The 20,497-nt window shown below is 42.5% G+C and overlaps 1 protein-coding gene across 1 annotated transcript in view; it reads left to right on the top strand.

Annotated features, from left to right (window-relative positions):
• The first annotated feature begins 6,218 nt into the window (after positions 1 to 6,218).
• The window catches only part of SDSL (serine dehydratase like), a 147,234-nt gene continuing 132,955 nt past the window's right edge, over positions 6,219 to 20,497 (top strand). The window contains exon 1 of the mRNA XM_082268704.1: positions 6,219 to 6,243. The gene's annotated coding sequence lies outside the window, so the exon portion shown is untranslated. The remainder of the gene's footprint in view (positions 6,244 to 20,497) is intronic.

The raw sequence follows: 20,497 nt of genomic DNA on the forward strand, positions 1-20,497 counted from the left end.
TATGCTTGTCCCTTCAGATATTGTCGTATGAATGGTTGTGATCGGCTCTCAAAAAGTTGAGTACCAACGAATAGATTACTAGATGATCGCTTCAAATGCAGGTATTTTTCGTCTGATATTCTCATTGTGTGTACTAGCTTTAAAATGTCAGACATGCTATTCTTGCCCAAAGATATCCTTGGGACACCATTGTCAGAATCAGCTGAAAATTCCTGGCCAACTATCCTTAGGCCCCTTTCACACATGCTGTCCGTTTGTCCGGTTTTCATCCATCCGTTGACGGATGAAAAACAGGCATCAATGCATCTCTATGTAAAAACAGATGATCATCCGTTAACATCCGTTTTCATCCGCTTCCGTCAATGTCCATTTTTTGGAACGGATGAATGCCCTATTTTTCATCCGTCAAAAAAAAACCGGATCGGACGAAAAACGGATGTAAACAGACAAGCGGAGTAGTGGATGTAAAAAAAAAAACGGATGAAAAATGGATGAAAACGGATAAAAAAAATGGACAAAAACCTGATACATTTTGACGTGACTGAACTGATGAACTGAACGGACTGCAGGTACACCGTTTTTTTCATGCAGCCTGAAAAAAAAAAAAAAAGTCAGCTCCGTTTGGAGCCATTGTACTAACTGTGTGAGGTTAGTGCAGCAATCTCCCCCATTAAGCTGTTGTATTCTGACAGGGGGGACGTGCCTCCACCAGAAAACTGCGATCAACGCTCTCTGCCATTGGCTGACAGCGCTAATCAGGAGTCGGTCGGGCTAATGGTTTTCCAGCATACACGTCCGACAGAAGCCGGATGATTTATTTTTTTTTTTAAACTGGCAAACGTCTCATGACATATGCCTGTGTGTAGAGGGCTTTACCCTTCATTTACATTGCACAATCAGGTGTAAATGCACAGCAGGGTATACAGTATCTTCCATTATTGTTAACAAAACAGGAGTAGAAACAAAAGGCATGAATATTCAGCGCCTTAGAGTTTTCATTCTGATAATGGACAAAAGGCCTGGGGGGAGGACAAGCCATAATGTAGCTCAATGGAGATAGAAGTGGGAACACTTCTAAGATATTTGTGTGTATTTTAGGCCAGCCATACACTTTAGATTTTCCAAAGAATGTCTGTACAAACACTCGTAAAAAAATCCTCAGGATATTCGATGACTTGATGAATGTCCGAAGGTACTTATTTACTTTAATAAATAGATTTTGTAATCAATGTAATCAATGTAATGTAATCTATTTTGTAATCCCCAAAAGAAAACTACATACAATGTTAGAAATTTGTTCGCTCAAGAAAAGTTTTCTAGCTTGCTCCTTAGAATTTTCTTGTCACTGCAGTTGGAAGCGAACCCCACTAACAATTAGAAAATCAAATGAACATTCTTAAATGAAAACATTCTAACAAAATTCTATTAATTAATGCATATCCAGTTTAATAAGTGTTCGGGAAAAATGACTTACATAGATATTTTTTCTAACCAAATTCAGTCTGAAAAGATTATTGGCACAACAAACTTGTGCTGGTACATACCCTCAGTGAACAATGCACTCAGGGGTTGATTTACTAAAACTGGAGGGTACAAAATCTGATGTAGCTCTGCATAAAAAACAGTTTTTTTTTTGTCAAAGCTTAACCACTTTAATACAGGGCACTTCCCTCCCTTCCCGCCCAGGCCAATTTTCCCCTTTTAGCGCTGTTGCATTTTGAATGACAATTGCGCGGTCATGCAACACTGTACCTACACCAAATTTATGTCATTTTCCCCCCACAAATAGAGCTTTATTTTGGTGGTATTTGATCACCTCTGGGTTTTTTCCTTTTTGCTAAACAAATAAAAAAAGACCAAAAAGTTTGAAAAAAAAAAAAAAAAGTTTTTTTGTTTATGTTATACAATTTTGTAAATAAATAAGTTTTTTCCTGCACTGATGAGCACTGATGAGACTGCACTGACAGGCACTGATGAGGAGGCACTGATGGGGTGGCACTGATAGGCGGCACTGATAGGCGGCACTGATAGGCGGCATTGGTGGGCACTGATAGGTGGCACTGATGGGCACTTATAGGCGGCATTGATGGACACTGATAGGTGGCACTGACGGGCACTGATCGACACTGACAGGCGGCACTGATGGGCACTAATGGGCACTGATAGGCGGCACCGGTGGGCAATAATGGGCACTGGTGGGCGACACTAAAGGATGGCAATGATGGGCACTTGTGGGCAGCACTGAAAGGGAGGGCAATGGGGGGCTCCCTGAGCCCTGATTGCCATCCCTGGTGGCCATAGTGGGCATCCCTGGGGTCATAGTGGGCATCCCTGGTGGATCTAGTGGCATCCCCCCCCCCCGAGGGTCTGCACTGGTAATCAATGATCTGATTACCAGTGCCGACCCCCCCCCCCCTGTCAGGGGAGCCGCCGATCGGCGCTCCTTTACTCGTGCCTGTCAGGCACGAACTAAGGAAAGCCGATCAACGGCTGTTCCTATTTACTATGTGACCAGCCGTGATTGGACACGGCTGATCACATGGTAAAGAGCCTCCGTCAGAGGCTCTTTACCGAGATCGGAGATGCAGGGTGTCAGACTGACACCTCGCATCACCGATCGCAGCTCTGCGCGCCCCCGGGGGGCGCCCAGAGCTGTGTTATCCTGCCGCCGTCATAGGACGTCCGGTCAGGATAACACAAACCACATTCCCGCCGTCATTTTGTAATAGGGCGGGCGGGAAGTGGTTAAACAAGCTGAAGTAAAAAGCTAATTGTCTACCATGCACAGCCACACCAGATTCTGTGTGCTCCAGTTTTAGTAAATCAATCCTGTATGCCTCACTGTTATTTTTTAAAAACTCCTAAAGTATATCTAATCCCAAGAACAAAAATGTAATATAAAGTATTTGAGCTTATTAGCCTCTCAAACCTTACCAAAATGGAAAGAAAATTTCCCCTCAACACTTTGTATCTTGCCAAACAGTAGGCATAGTATACATAATGAAGTGCACATGTCAAGCTTTTTATGTGGGTAAAACCAGAGACGTGATGATGTTGGATATGCGAAAGGGGGTGACTTGGAAAGTCCTATAGCTCGTCACTTTGTCCAATGCCATGGCTACAAATTTCAGGACTTGAAGTTCTTTGCGCTAGAACGTATTCACACACATCCACATGGGGGACATTTTGATAAAAATTATATTACAACGCGAATGCCGTTGGATCTTTAATTTAAATGCATGCAAAAAACCTGGTTTAAAAATGACAAATTAAGTTTTGCCTCGTTTCTAGATAGACCGGGCCCCCCCCCCCCTCCTCCTCATTTTTTTGAATTTTTGTTTATTATTTATGTTCATTAGATGTCTACTTTGTTGATGGCGGCTTCACCTACAAATTCTGATCCAATACTATAGATTGATGTTCGATCTTAGATCAGAAGCTTTTAGATCCTTTAGGATAGAGGTTTACAATACACCTTATTGTACATTTCTTGTGGATGTTTATGAGGTAAAACCTATAGTTCCTTCTTTTCCCTCCAGCCTTCTGTCCCCCCAATATGCTGACTCAGGATGGACCACCCCCCCACCTTTTACCTTCCTCTTTTTTTCCTCCATCTAAGTTGTATATTTTTGATAGGAGGATTACTTGTTTTTCCTTCTTTTCGCACCCTTGGTGTATTGAAATAAAAATGCTTGCATATGTAATAATGGTTGTATGGATGCACCTGGAATTTATATTTTCCTTGTATTGTTTATCTGTATAACAGGGGTGTTAAAACTCCATTTCATCGCGGGCCGCATCAGCATTATGGTTGCCATCAAAGAGCCAGTTATATCTATAATATTAGATGCCCAGAGAACCCCACGCCCCCTTACATGAGATGTCAAGAGCCCCCCCCCCCCACCATCAGAAGTCAAAAGTCACCCACCCTTCCTTACATCACAATGCACCCTCTTACCTTATGTTGCTGCCAGGAAGAAGATGCGGGTGGATCTGGAGGAGATCCAGAGGAGGGCTGGAGTCAGCTTCCAGAGTCTGCTGAATGCTGAGAACAGGGGAGGCAGGAGGCAAGGTGGTGTTAAGGCTGCACAGAGAGGTGCAGGATCTGTAGGAGTAGTTCTGCTCTCCTATCTGCTGCGGACTGCTGAGAAGGCGGGGGGGAGGGTTGGCAAAGGCGAGCCTTTCTGCAGCTGCACAGAGGAGTGCAGGATCTGGCAAAGAAGAAGTTTTGTCCTCTCTGCTGCCAACTACAGAGACATGGTAGGCGCAGAGGCCAGGGGGTGCCGCAGCTGCAGGAGAGGTGCGAGGGCTACATGAAATGGCCTGGGGGCCACATGCGGGCCTTTTGTTTGACACTTGTGTGCTATAAGGTTCACATATTGAAAATAGGAACCTGAAGAAGCCCATATTCCAGGTGAAACGCGTCAATCCGAATCTTGTGGGATTATCCAGTACTCTGAGCATTATACTAAATGGTGATTATGTAGTACACGACATGCTTGAAATTCAGCCAAGTCATCAGAGACAGGATGAATTTCGATCCATGTATGGTCATTTCTGTTTTACGGAAATGGATTGTTAAGATTGACTTTTGTTGAATGGGATTGTTTGAAAACTTGTGAATCAGCAGCTGCAGCCAATCTGCTACAGAGAGTCCCGCTGCCAAAATACAGTTATTCATTGGAAGAGATTCCTTCATTCACCTCGCTTTTTTGGATGGCGGAATTGTAAAAAAACACCCATCTATAGGCCAGTTTTAGGCCCCTATCTGAGCTATCTCCCATACACATACAGGCCAATTTAGACAGGTGCCAACTGACCTACTAGCATGTCTTTAGAGTGTGGGAAGAAACCAAAGCATCCAGAGAACATGCAAATGCCAGAACATGTTTTAACTATGTAATAAAGATGAGCAAAAAAAGGGGTGGAGTTTATAGTTCAAATCAGAGGAGCAGCCTAGGTTGACAACACTGCTCCTTCATAGATACACTACAGTGAGTTGTCACTCCAGGACAGGATGATGCACAGTAGTGGCTTGATTACAGGGTGAAAATGAAGGACAAATCTTTGAAAGAAATCCAATGCGGCTTAAGACTGACAAGCTGCAACAAGGTTTGTTCTTGGGGATAGAGAGACTATATGACTACATACACACACATAATTACATACCGTACATACTATATTACCAAAAGTATTAGGACACCTGCCTTTACATGCATTTGGTGGAGGGGGAATAATGGTGTTGGGTTGTTTTTCAGGGGTTGGGTTTGGCCCCTTAGTTCCAGTGAAGGGAAATTTTAAGGCATCAGCAAACCAAGACATTTTGGACAATTTAATGCTCCCAACTTTGTGGGAACAGTTTGGGAATGGCCCCTACCTGTGCCAACATGAATGCACACCAGAGCACAAAGCAAGGTCCATAAAGACATGGATGAGCGGGTTTGAGGTAGAGGAACTTGACAGACCTGCACAGAGTCCCGACCTCAACCCGATGGAATACCTTTGGCATGAGTTAGTGTGGAGGCCTTCTCGTCCAACATCAGTGCCTGACCCCACAAATGGGCTTCTGGAAGAATGGTCAAACATTCCCATAGACACACTCCTAAACCTTGTGGACAGCCTTCCCAGAAGAGTTGAAGCTGTTATAGCTGCAAAGGGTGGGCCAACTCAATATTGAACCTTATGGACTAAGACTGGGATGCCATTAAAGGTCATGTGAATGTAAAGGTAGGAGTCCCAATACTTTTGGTAATATAGTATATATACTGTAGGGTATACACTACAGATACATATCAAATCTTTTAAAGTAATAATGATAAGTAATAATGATAATGAATAAGAATAAGTCCTGCTAATAAAAACGCATTATTCTAGAGGCACAGGGCATAGAAACAGGAGGTCAGGAAACAAGTACTCTGATTATAAGCCAAGCTAAACTCTCATCTATGGACCTCATGAATATACTTTGGTAAAGTTATATAATCCCCCTCTCAACAGCTATGTAATGATCTGCATTTATTAGCTGGTGTACTTGAGACCCATGGAAATGTTTTATACACAAATCCAGAAATTTCCAGTTAGCCCTGGTTCCCTTATACGTAAAGGACAGTTTCCTAGATACAAAGACTTTTGTAAAAGGGCAGAATTCCCAGGATTCCCCTTGGGTACCAGTCCCAGAATGAAGGACTAATCAGTATGCACAGTGGCTACAAGCAACAAGAAAGACTACCACTTGCTGTACATGTAAGTCCATAAATACAATGCTATTTTATGCTTTAGTAAATAGAATAGAATTGACTGTCAGCGTAACAATGCACAATAAACAGGCTTTAACAGAGTCTTTTGGTTTTGGAACACTAAAAAAAACTTGCAGATTTTAGGTTTTTGATATGTCGAATTTTTTTGTTTATAATTGCTGCTGGTGCCAATATGGACATCTTCACTATTTGTTGGTTTTTAGAACATTGTAACTATTTTGTATACAAAACAAAAATGTATCTTTCCTCCATCTCAAACTTCTTCTGTAGCTGGCATAACAGTAAGTGCCGGTTCACACTTATGCGCTTGTACTGCGAATGCTATGCGTTCTAAATAGTCTCCAATCGCATGCATTTACAAAATTCATTGAATTCGTGACACTCGTTCACATCTATGCGTTGCGATCCAGATGCGAATGTGATGCGATGATAAAAAGGGTCTTGTGCGAGTTTACAGAGTTGCGTTGCGAATTTAGTCTCCATAGACATCAATGTAAATCGGTCTGGACTCGCATTATCAGTTCAGATATGTGCGAATTCTTATGTGCGAATTTTTATTTTTTGTTTGATTTTCCCCTCAGCTCCACCCCTCCTGAGCTTAATTAACATAATCAACGCAATAAAATTTTCATTACAATCGCGCTGGTACTATTGAAAAACACAAGGGAAACTCGCACTGCAAATTCGCATTGCAAGCGCAAGCGCATAAGTGTGAACCGGCACTAAGACCCGGTTCACATTTGTGCGAGTGCCGGGTTCGCATGTAATGTCGGAGCGCACTGCTCCGACATTACATGCGATCAGCTGTGCGGTGCGAGTTTAGCCATACAGTTTGTATGGCTAAATTCCCATCGCACCCGGTGCAAACACGCACAGGAGGCATTTTTGCAGCCGCATCAGGATCGGATCGCACAGCGGTTCACACTTGTGCGATCCCATCCTGTGCGAACTGCACGATCGCACTGCGATATGCGATCAAACTGGGGGTGTCGTTAAGATTACATTGACACCCCCAGCGTATCGTATATGGCAGTGTGAACTGCCGGGGGTGCGTGTGCGATGCGGGAACAGGCTGCGAATTCGCAGCCTTCCCGCATCGCATAAATGTGAACCGAGCCTAACTGCCGAGAACCCAAATAATCACTGCTCCCCACATCTGTTTCTTTAGGTGCCCATAAACCAGCTTTCTCAACCTTTTTTTATTACAGGTTTTTATGTAGATGTTGGGCATTGCTTGCAATTTTTACAGTGCTTTACCTTTTGCCCATAAACCAGCTTTCTCTACCTTTTAATTTATTACAGGTATTTAGTTATGCAGCACTTTTCATATACAGGCGGTCTTCGGGGTAACAAACAAGATAGGCTCTGTAGAATTGTTCCTAAGTTGAATTTGTAGGAAGTCGGAACAGGTACATTTTTTTTAGTGTCACTCTAGCCAAAAAAAATAATTTTTAAGTTTTTTGGATAGCATGGGGAAGGGTTACCAGCCCTGTAATGTTTGATTTGTTGTCTGTGCCCCTGTTCAGAAGATGTCACCTCACTTTCTGTCCCTAGGACAAGTGGATTTTGAAAATTTTGGGTTGTTGTGGAAGCAAGGATTGGTGATAAAGCTTCAGTGGAGACACCTTTTTCCCATGAGAACTCTTAAGGCCCGTACACACGATAAGAAAATCTGAAGGGAAATTTTGTCCGACGACCGATCTGCCGATTTTCGGATTGTTAGTATGGTGCTTTCGACAGCCGACTCCGACTTTTCGGCTGACAAAATCCTGATGCGCAGGCTATAAGATTTTTGTTGTCCGTAATACATCGTCTGATTTTCGTCTCATTAGTACAGATTTCGATAGAAAAAAATCTTAAGAGCAAGACTAGGCGTGCTCAGAGACTAAAGAGCACATACAAAACAATCCAACACATGACATCACTTCTGAAGTAGAATTCTGTCATACGGGAAAATTCGTATGAAAATAACCTCTTCACTTTCCACATCAGACTAGCATGCCACAAATAACGGACGACAGATCGTTCGATAATCTGATCGTGTGTACGGGGCTTTACAGGAGTGAATTTCCCTTCCTAGGGGGAGATTTCTCCTCACTTCCTGTTGTCTCCCTCAGTTTGTAAGTAGGGGACGTTTGTAAAGCCTAGTACACACGCAACGATTATCGGCCGACCGATCGTCCGTCTTTTGTCCAGAGTGGTGTTTTGTTGGTTGGAATGTGCCTAGACTGCACACGAATTTTTTCGCCCAACAAAATTCTACTTCAGAAGTGATGTCACGTGTTGGTTTGCTTTCTTTGTGTTTTTTCTTCTCTGAGCATGCCCAGACTTGCTCATTAGATTTTTCCCTGTCGAAATCTGTACTGACTGCACGAAAATCGGCCGTGTTTTGACGGCAGACAAAAATTTTATGGCCTGCACACCAGATTTTTTCGGCCGAAAAGTCGGAGTCGGTTGTCGGAAGCATCATACTAACAAGCCGAAAATCGGCAGATCGGTCGGACGAAAATTCCCTGCCGATTTTCGATGCGTGTGTACGGGGCTTAAGTCAGATGTTTGTAACTCAGAGACCACCTGTAATGTGTGTTTGTGTGTTTGTATATATAACCATTAGCAAAAAAGGTGTAAACTGCACTAGGGTAAAATGGTGCTAAAAAGGAAATACCTGCAAACAAACATACTACGCGCTATAAAACATAGAAGAAAGTGCAACATTTTAGCTCATATAATGTACATTCACATCAGTCCCTGCCCTAAAGGGCTTACAATCTAAGATCCCTGCCTTGCATGCACACATAGTAGAGACAATTTACCAGCATATGTTTGGAGTCTGAAAGGAAACCCACAAAAGCACAGGGAGAGCATGTACTGTAAACTTCATGCAGTAAAGGCCCGTACACACGTACCGATCGTCGGCATACAAACGTCGGTGGACGAAGGATCTGCCGATTGTACGCGTGTTAGTATGGTGCCTCCGACAGATGTCTGCGCACAATCCGCGGACAAAAGTCTTTCGTGCAAACATGAAAATATTTGTATGCCGACACCAGAACGGACGATTGTTCGCCTGTCAGTACACAATTCGGCCGACAGACCGCAGATTTGCAAGACTGGGCATGCTCAGAAAATAGAAAACACAGGGAAAGTTAACCATTACATGACATCACTTCTGCAGTCGGCGGACAAAATTCTTGTGCTGTCCTTGTGCTGTCTTTGCACTTTTCAGCAGACACCGACATCCCGGGGAGAAAAGAGGAACATTTGTAAGCCGACCATCGGTACGTGTGTACGGGCCTTTAGTCTCTTGGTTGGGATTTGATCCAATGACCCTAGTGCTGCAAGGTGGAATTGCTAACTAATCCACACTGTTGTAAAAAGGAACCCTTGGAATAGCTTACTGGGTTCAGGAAACCCCAAGTAATAAATGCTATCTCTACAGCTCACAGTATATTATTGTAATGGTCGATGGGAAGAATTTTTTTAGGTTCCTAAATTGACTTAGTGGATCGCCCTGTGGCAAACCTCCCGCTAGACTTCCTTGAATTGAAAAATCAGTGGAGCTGGGTGGAAAAATGACAGCCAAACCATGGTTTCATCCAATCAGATGTAGGCAATATCCGAGTATTTTGACAGCCGGAAGGGTCTACCGTCAAGACACAATAGGTGGGGCACTGGGAGATTGGTCCATCCATGGTATGCTATATAGAATGGGTGGAGGAATCTGCTAGTAATCTGTAGTCATTGGGAACATCCTCTATCCTTAAAAATGGCTAAAAAGATCTTCAGTGTTAGTTATCTGAGAGAGGCAGATGTTGGGCATTGCTCAAGTAACCTCTGGCGCAGGGGTAGACAACTAATTTACCCAAGGGGCCACAAGAAACTAGGACTGTTGTGGAGAGCCGAATAATCCTGCTAAATATTAATTCCGGATCTGGGAAGGTATGCAAGCACATAATGTATAGAAAGCAAACACCTGGTGCTAGGAATAATAGATACCAAATAGGTCATGTAATAAAATCTCTATTAGAAGGTCAGTCGGGGTTGTCAAAAACAGGTGGTTGAGCAGCAGTTTTACAACACCCCGGGGCTGTTTACATGCCGTGGTGCATCATTTTTAACCACTTCCAGACCACCTGCTTCATATATACTGCGGGAGGGCAGCCCGGCTTTGCAAAATCACATATATGTACAGTGATTGGACACAGCGGGAGCCAATCAGCAGGTCCGGCAGCCGCAATGGCCACCGGGACACGCTGATCGTTCGGTGGAATGACAGAATGGCGGTCTGCCTATGTAAACAAGGCAGACTGCTGTTCTGTCACAGGGGAAGAGAGATCTTAGCTGAAACACAGATCTCTTTTCCTCTAGAGTCTAGCGCATCCACTCTCCCCACAGTTAGAAAGCACTCCCTAGGAGCACACTTAGCCCCTTCCCTGCCAGTGTCGCTTATACAGTAACAGTGAATTTTTTAGCACTGATCACTGTATTGGTGTCACTGGTCCCCAAAAAAGTGTCACTTGGAGTCAGATTTGCCTGCTGCAATCAAAAAAAAAAGTCCATAAATCTATCCCATAGTTTGTAAACGCTATGACTTTTGCACAAACCAATCAATATATGCTTGGCGTATATAGTTGCAGAATACATATTGGCCTAAACTGATGAAGAAATTCGATTTTTACCATTTTCTTTTGGGTATGTTTTGTAGCAGAAAGTAAAAAATATTGTTTTTTTTTTTTTTTTTTGTGGTTCTTTTTTGTTTATAGCGCAAAAAATAAAAATGGCAGAGGTGATCAAATACCACCAAAAGAAAGCCCTATTTGTGGGAACAGTTTTTTTTTTTTTACATTTACCTATAGGTAAGCCTATATTAAGGCTTACCTATAGGTGCTATAAATAATAATAATAATAAACTTGCACCATTTAGGAGATATTTACAGTGCATGCAGCCGATGACCTCATGCCATGCCGTTCCTTCAGAAACCTATGCCGTGAACGACGGCTCCCGCGCATGATGTGATCGCGAACAAGGAAGCAGGGCGGCCACCCTGTTGCTAGGTAAGTATTTCATAGTGAGCTATAGTATGTGATGCATACTAGCTCATTATGCCTTTGTCTTTACAGGTTTTTTTTTTTCTCGTTTTTTTACGTGCAGCCTCTGATCGGGTCTGCATGTAAAAACCCGGAAGTGATGTCATGACATCACTTCCGGATACTCGGCGCCAGATTAAAAAAACACACTTGCATACAGAGGTCATCCATATATTTATCCATATATGCAAGTCCATATGAGCGTCTGTGTGCTCTAACATTATGTTAAAAAAAAAAAGTTTGTGGTATATGAATTTTTGTTGCTGGAAGCCCGGAGCTGGTGTTTCTTCTGTAATTGGGATTGGATTACATTGCCACTTTCCCCACTAGAGTCATATTAGATTGTAAGCTCTAAGGAGCAGGGCCCTATAATTCCTCCTGTATTGAATTGTATTGTAACTGTACTGTCTTCCCCCATATTGTAAAGCACTGCGCAAACTGTTGGCACTATACAACTCCTGTATAATAATTCAAATATTTGCACTGTTTACTAGCAGGGAGGAGAGGATCCATTCCCGTTTATTACTAGTGCAACATCTACAGATGTGTGCCAGGAAAAAGACACCAGGAACAAAAATGGCACAGCAGGAACATATATCTGTGTAGTAAATCTATAAGTACATATGATTAACAGAAGATGGAGTAAATCTGGCTATAGAAAGATTGCATTTTAAGTGATACCCTTATGGATGTAATAAATGCTGCATACAATGTATAGTTTTGTACACATCTGCATGCAGATGTATTCTAGTCAATGAGCCCATCCATGCAGCTGTGTATAGCAGCAGACACATTCTGCTTTGCAAAGAAGCGTAAAAAATAGAAAAAAAAAAAAATAGGTCTGGAGTTGTCATTTCGCCTGTATCTTACATATGTGCTACATATGTAGACATGCAGACAGCGAGCTGCATACAGGGACCCTATTGGCTGCTGCTCCTGGCCTATTTTTCATTATTAGCAATATGTAATTAGCAATGTCTGTGCCTGTGATTAGGCACTGTCTGCCTCAATGAAGTGCCAGCATATTATGCGGACATCTTTACCTTGGTGTGAATAAGCCCTTACTGGCTAACTTAGCTTATTAACGTGATACTAAAGTCTCAGTCTTTTTTTATTGTTAAAGATAACAAAGATATTTCACTCACCTGCTCTGTGTAATGGTTTTGCACAGAGCAGCCCAGATCCTCCTTCTCGGGTCCCTCTTTGGCACTCCTGGCCCCACCCTCTGGTTGAGCAAGCAGCTTGCTATGGGGGCACCCGAGCTGAAGAGCAGCTCCCTGTGTCCATTTAGACACAGAGCCAAAGCCCGGCCCTCCTTTTCTCTCCTCATTGGCTCACTGACTGATTGACAGCAGCGGGAGCCAATGGCACAGCGCTGCTGTTTAGGCCAATGAGGAGGGGAGTCCCGGACAGCTGAGTCTCTTGTGCAACAGTGCTGATCTAGATGGGGTAAGTATTAGTGAGGCTTCTGCACACAGAAGGTTTTTTATCCTAATGCATTAGGATATAAAACCTTCTGACTTTAAAACCACTTTAAAGATGCAAGCTTTCAGGATAATTACATTTCAAAGTTATTGCACAAATAAACCCAAATTAGAAAGCCGCTGACAAACAATACGGATAAGATCGTAAACAGCATATACAAAACAGAATTGCCATGCTAAAATTACAAAGAAATAAATCCTATAAATATTACATCTATATATATATTATTAATATTAATTCATTATTATATTACATTATTGATATTAATTAATTAATATTATTAATATTATATAATATATTACATATTACACATTATAAATCCTATAAAATTTATAAATCCTATAAATATTACAGTCCAATCAGAAGTGATATTATCCAACCATGAAACTAGTAGATTACATCAAGGAAAAATGTGAGGGATTAAGTGTTCAACATATATGAAAACACCTTGATAGTGAATAGCGTATAAAAAAGGTAAAACACCTAGGTGCGCCTCCACCATATAATAGTAGAAGGCCACTTACCAGAGGAAAATGACTTTAGATAATAAGCGTCATGAGCGCATGATGGAATATCATTAAGATCGGAGTCATCGACCTTTCCTTTGCAGTGAAATGGGAGACCTCTATGGCTTTTCTTTGGTGTCCAATGGGAACAATCACATAGGGAATAATCAGTGGATCACTGGCAAATCATGCATGCAAGATGAATCAAAGAAGCTCCCAAAGTGTGAAACCGTATAAAATTTATCTTATCAAAGATAAGATAAATAAAAAAAAAAAAGATACCAACTACTTACATAGAGGCAGTTAAAAAATGAGCATATATGCAAAGTATATTCATCCCGGGATTCAAGCCAACAGCTTCGTAGGGTCAGTGGGCATGGTAACGTCGCGAGCACGGACTCTGCCCTCCATGGAAGTAGTTGGTATCTTATCTTTAATACATTTTAGTATGGTTTCACACTATGGGAGCGTCTTTGATTCAGCCTACATGCATTATTTGCCGGTGAACCCTATGTGAGTGTTCCCATGGGACACCAAAGAAGTCTCCCATTTACTGCAAAGGAAAGAGGATTGATGACTATGGTCTTAAGGATATTTGATCTTCCTGCGCTCATGACTTTTATAATCTAGAGTCTATTTCCTCTGGTGATTGGCCATCTCATGGTGGAGGCACAGCTGGATGTTTCACCTTTTTATACAATATTCACCATCAAGCTTTCAGGATACCGGAGCCCTGGTTCACATTGATGATGCTTTGAAATCGTGCTGAAGTAGCACAATTTCAAAGTAGCAGGTTTGTGTGATTTTTAGGTGCTACTTGAAAGCTTTATGCACAGATGTCTATTAAAGTCGCACCTGAAATCGGCAAAAGTAGTGCAGGAACTACTTTTGCAAATCGATGCTGCGCAGCACTGAACAGTGCCATTGCCAGAATTAGGCTGCGACTTCTCATGAGATTTGACTTGTCAAATCGCATGACAAATTGCTCGACTGTGAATGAGCGCTTAGGGTCCATTCACACCTGATGCACTCACATGTGTTGATCAGTTCATGCCAGTCATTATACATTGAAAAATCAATGTATTTCTATGGGGGTTGTTCACAGCAGTGCATGTGCAATGATGAACGCTGCCCTGAAAAAAAAAAAAGTACAGCATACACTACTTTATGCGAGTGCAACCTGATGCAATGCATGTAAGCGTAACATACATAAAACAAGGAGTCAAGCAGTCAGTTGAAGTTTTCTTTACAAATAAAGCTTAGTGAAGGGGGAAAAAAAAAAAAAAAAAAAAAAAAAAGCATTGCAGTGCTTTCTAAAATGCACTTTGTGGTTTTGAATGGACCCTTGAGCTCACTATTCACATTACCATCTTTGTATAATCAACCTTAAGATAGCTATACATGCTTTGATTTTATTATCAGATCATATGTGATTCGATCAAAACAATCAATTAATTGGCCAGAGCTGAAAACGATCGATTGTTTTGCATTGATCAGCAGCACTGAGATATTTTGTTCATGAACATGGTTGTATTTTTAGCGATCAGATTATGTGGTGGAAACAAAGATGCAAGCGATACGTTAGGTTTTGTATCAACTAGATTTAAATCCACTTCTCTGTGTGTGGCATATTGATTGAAGCAGGTATCCACTATAGATTGTCTATGCCTATTGTCTATTCCTATTGCAAGAGATTGATTGGAAAATAAATTGATTATTATCAGTGTGTATGCCCACCATTCGATTTACCACAACTATGCAACAGGAAGATTGACCTTAGCTAGCCAAGCAATTTGTATCCAATCAAGCAGACTTTTCACTACACAGTCATTGGTAGATCTAAAGGAGATTGTACAATTAGATTGTAATGTGTGTGGTAAGCCTTTTTCAGGCTTTAGTAGGTTTCAGAAAATGGTTCTGATATTAAAAGATTTGCAAAAAAAAAAAAGGCAAAAAAGAAAAAAAAAAGATACATTTATAGGAATGTTCTGTACAAAGAACTGATGTGAAAAAAAAATGATGAAAGTAAAAATATAGGAATGTCCTATACAAAGATCTGATGTGAAAAAAATATATATAAAAAAGGTGAATAAAAGATATATTCAGAAGAATGTCCTGTACAAGAAAATATATAAAAAAAGGTGAAAATAAAAAGGATATTTATAAGAATGTCCTGTACAAAGAAATCTGATGTGAACAAAATATGAAAAAGGGAAAAATAAAAGATACATTGATAGCAATATCCTGTAAAAAGATCTGATGTGAAAAAAATCTATTAAAAAAAAAGGTGAATAAAAGATATATTCAGTAGAATGCCCTGTACAAGTAGATATGATGTGAAAAAAATATATATAAAAAAAGGTAAAAATAAAAAAGGATATTCATAAGAATGTCCTGTACAAAGGGATCTGATGTGAACAAAATATGAAAAAAGGAAAAAAGATACATTGTTAGGAATGTCCTGTACAAAGATCTGATGTTAAAAAAATACATAAAAAGGTGAAAAAAAAAAAAAAAAAGATACATTCAAAATAATGTCCAGTACAAAGATCTGATGTGAAAAAAAATATATAAAAAGGTGAAAATAAAATACACATGCATAAGAATGTCCTATACAAAGATCTAATGTGAAAAAAAAAAAAATTTATATTATAATTATATATATATATATATATTTGAAAAAAGATACATTCAAAATAATGTCCTGTACAAAGATCTAATGTGAAAAAAAATATATAAAAAGGTGAAAATAAAATATAGATGCATAAGACAGTCCTGTGCAAAGAGATAGATCTGATGTGAATATATATATATATATATATATATATATATATACACATACATACATACATACATACACAGTATAAAAAGGTGAAAATAAAATATACATGCATAAGAATGTCCTGTACAAAGATCTGATGTGAAAAAATATATAAAACGGTGAAAAAAAGATACATACAAAATAATGTCCTGTACAAAGATCTGATGTGAAAAAATATAAAAAAAGGTGAAAATAAAAGATCCATTGATATGTCCTGCAAACTGATGTAACTGTGATGGGAAAGTACTCTCATTCCCTTACCTGCTCTCCGGCCCGTGACGTAGCGCTGAGGATGATTTGATTTGATCGCCGCTCATTTGAGAGAAAACTTATAGGTCCTCGAGTAATGCCGGTGGCCAATCAGAGGCCAGCTATGTACACACTCCCAACACACCCCCTTTCTGAGGCAACAGCTGTGGGACCATCCAGCTAAAGGAGCTCTCAGACAATACCAAAAGGGATGAGCGGGGGGGAAGGTCACTAGCAGCTAAAGGAAATGCTGGTTATTTTTAGAGGTTACTTTACCAAAAGGAGCACAAATACTCCCCACACACCCCCCCCCCTTTCCCCCGCCCCCGGCCTGTGCTGATTCTTCAGGTTGGTGAAAACATCAGGAGGATGAAAGAGCTGTGAGTCAGAGTGTGTGTGTGAAAGGTCCTTGCTATGAAAACAAGCAGCTATGTTCTGTGAGGATAAACAGGCAGGAATGTGCTGCCCCAAGATACATTCACAAATATGCTGAAAACACATTCCAATTATATGGCCATGGGAGGAGGACATCTTATGTATACTGTCCTCTTCATGATATACAATGTAGCATTGCTCTCAGGGTCCATTCATACCAGGTATGGTGAGAGGGCATTGGGCAGCTATTCCTGCGCACTCCCGCCGCAAGGCAAGGAAACATGCCTTGTCACTCCGTTCACACATTTGCAAGCGGTGTGCGCAGAAAATAAAGTACAGCAAGCTTCGTGGTGGCCAATTGAACTTAAAGCGGAGTTCCGCCTCCCCCTCCAAAAATGAAAAGTCAGCAGCTTTAATATTAGGACACTTACCTATCCTGGAGTCCAGCGATGTCGGCACCGCAGCCGATGTTTCCATCGCCTGTCGGGTGCTGCCAGGGCCGAACTTAGGTGTTCAGGCGCCCTGTGCGAGCTAATCCTGTGGCCCCCCCCCCCCACTTTATTTGACTCTTCTTTTTTTATGATCACTAATAACTTAGCCCCCTTACATCAGAGACCCTCACAGAGGCCCCCCTTTACATCAGAGACCCTCACAGAGCCCCGCCTACATTAGAGAACCCCACAGAGCCCCCTTAAATCAGAGACCCCCCCACAGAGCCCCCCCTTACATCAGAGACCCCCCCCACAGAGCCCCCCCTTACATCAGAGACCCCCCACAGAGCTCCTCTTACATCAGAGACCCCGCTACACAGAGCCCCCCTTACATCAGAGACCCCGCTACACAGAGCCCCCCTTACATCAGAGACCCCGCTACACAGAGCCCCCCTTCCATCAGAGTCCCCCCACACAGAGCCCGCCTCACATCAGAGAGCCCCCCACATTAGAGAGCCCCCCCCCCCCCACATTATTGCAGGAGAGAGACCTCACACTGTCTGCAGCTTCTTTCCGGCCCACAAATCCCCAGGGAGTGTGGGCGGGGCGGGAGGGGGAGGAGAAGGGGCGGGAGGAGGAGGAGCTGACGATCTATCTCCTCTGGCGTCCCTGCAGAGGAGGAGGAGGGATCAGTCAGCGGTGGCGTCTCTTTGGCTGAGCTGTGTGTTAACTCTGTCCAGGCCGCGGTCGCCGCTTACCTCCCGCTGTGCGGCCTGATCTTCTGCGAGCTGTGATGGCGGCACGGCGCCCCTGTTGCCCATGGCGCCCTGTGCGGCCGCATAGCTCGCACACCCCAAAGGCTGGCCCTGGGTGCTGCCACCGCCATTGCCAGTGAGGGAACCCGGCAGTGAAGCCTTGTGGCTTCACGGGCGGGTTCCTACTGCGCATGCGCGAAGCGCACTGCACATTCCTATTGGCTCGGCAGCGGGGGAGGGAGGAGGGGGCCGAACTTTCGAGGGATGGGGCCGCGGCGCCGTATCCCGGAAGTGGGGAAGTGTACCTGTCAAAAACAAGTACCCATTCCCCCCTCCCCCCCTGAAAGGTGCCAAATGGGGCACCAGAGGGGAGGAGGAAGCAAATGAGTGGAAGTTCCACTTTTGGGAACAGGTACCTGTTCCCCCCTCCCCCCTGAAAGGTGCCAAATGGGGCACCAGAGGGGGGGGGGAAGCAAATGAGCGGAAGTTCCACTTTTGGGTGGAACTCTGCTTTAATCAAATGTCACTGCTGTTTTTTTTTACAAAAACAAGAGTGCAAAATGTTGTGCAGCTCTGCATAGTGACCAATCAGTTTTCAGGGTTTTTTTTGTCCAATAACTAAAGGCAAAACTCTGTATTTGTCCTGTTTACCATTATCATTGAAAGGTAAAGTGCTTGTTAAGCCACTTATGTAAAATTATATGGGCGGCACAATGGTGTAGTGGTTAGCACTTTCACCTAGCAGCAAAAAGGGTCACTGGTTCAAATCCCAACCACACATCCTGCCTGGAGTTTGCATGTTGTCCCTGTGCCCGTGTGGGTTTCCTCCCAAAGACATGCTGGTAGGGTAGAGAATAAATTTGTTGGAAAAGCATAGACTTTGAAGGCACTAAATAATTAAAATAACAATTTTATTAAATCACAACTAAAAATACATCAAAAATGTGAACATTGCGCTTCATAAAAGGCGTTTAGTGTTTGTAACCACTGTAGCTGATTGGCAATATGCAATATACAGATATACAAACAACACTACTGGTAATTGCGGTAGATATTAAATATGTCACATCAGGAAGATCTCATAGAGGGTGACACGTGTGTGGGCTGCCGTCCAACAAGATTGATCGATGTGATGATAGGTATACAGAGAGTTCATAAAGCCAATTTGCTCAACATGTTTCGCTTGTATAGCTTCATCTGGAGCTAGTAGTGAAATGCTCTGCATAATTAAAAAACCAGCATTAGCTAACATAAAAATATATAGATATATATATATAGCCAGCAGTTTGTAACATCAAAAAGTCACACAATCAGAGGAGAGAGAGAGAGAGGTTACATATTAAACCAACATTACTAGTTAAACGAGTAATAAGGTAAATTGCCATAAATGGTAGCCTAAACCTAGTGGGGAGGCAAGGTGTACTGAGTAGCCGGGAAGGCCCATCAGGGTCCATATGTAGGGATCCACGCAGTATATTCCAATACCACAGGGTATATTCTAGGATGTCTGGGAATAGGAATGGTGCAATCAGCCATAAAGGGGGGGGGGGAGAGAGAAAAAACAAACAAAAAGACGAGGCAACAATTGCCCCACGTACCTGTATAGCAGTGTAGACATGAGATCAGGCGCAAAGCCAGGGTATGATGGTAACGAGGAGGGTGAAGTGGAACGGCCAGGAGACGGTCAGAGACAATAAGCAAAAGTACAAGTGTTATCTGTATAGGGGTATGCGTCTGAAGTATGTTAGATAAGTGGTTGTAAAGCCTCAAATTTTTTAACCTTAATGCAGTCTATGCATTACAGTGAAAAACCTTCTGTGCTGCAGCTCCCCCCAGACTCTTGCCTTTTTCTTACCCGAGCCTGATCTGATCCAGCCATGTGTGCGAGCGCAACAGCTTCCGGCGGTGTCTCCCTCCTCATTGGACAGATTGATAGCAGCATTGGCTTCCGCTGCTGCCAATCAAATCCAGTGACGGGAGGGGCTGGGCCGAGTCCCACTGTCTGTGTCAATAGACGCAGCAATGGGATTTGGGAGCAAGTCCACACGTGGGCCCCCCCCCGATGAGAGGAGGGTCCTGGAGCACCGGTGAGGCACCCCAAAAGAAGAGAATCGGGGCTGCTCTGCGCAAAACGATTGCACAGAGCAGGTAAGTATAGGCATTTTTTTTATTTTTATTTTTTTTTTTAAAACAAGGTTTTACAACTTCTTTAGGCCCCTTTCACACTTATGCGACGCGATTTTACCGCGATTTTGTGGCACAATTTTGACGCGACTTTGCAAGCAATGGCTATTGCTATGGCTCAAAACGCAATCAAATTGTGGCAAAGTAGTGCAGGAACTACTTTGAAGTCGGTGCGACTTCAAAACGCACTGATATGAATGGGGCTCATTGAAAATAATGGAAAACGACTTGTCATGCGATTTTGCGGTCCAAAATCGCAGGACAAGTCGCACTAGTGTGAAAGGGGCCTTAATAAAACAAGCTGAAGTTAGAAGCTGATGAGCTACCATGCACAGTTGCACCGGAT

This window comes from Pelophylax lessonae (genome assembly GCF_965119305.1).
Source record: "Pelophylax lessonae genome assembly, chromosome: 1".
In the NCBI taxonomy this organism is placed as follows: domain Eukaryota; kingdom Metazoa; phylum Chordata; class Amphibia; order Anura; family Ranidae; genus Pelophylax; species Pelophylax lessonae.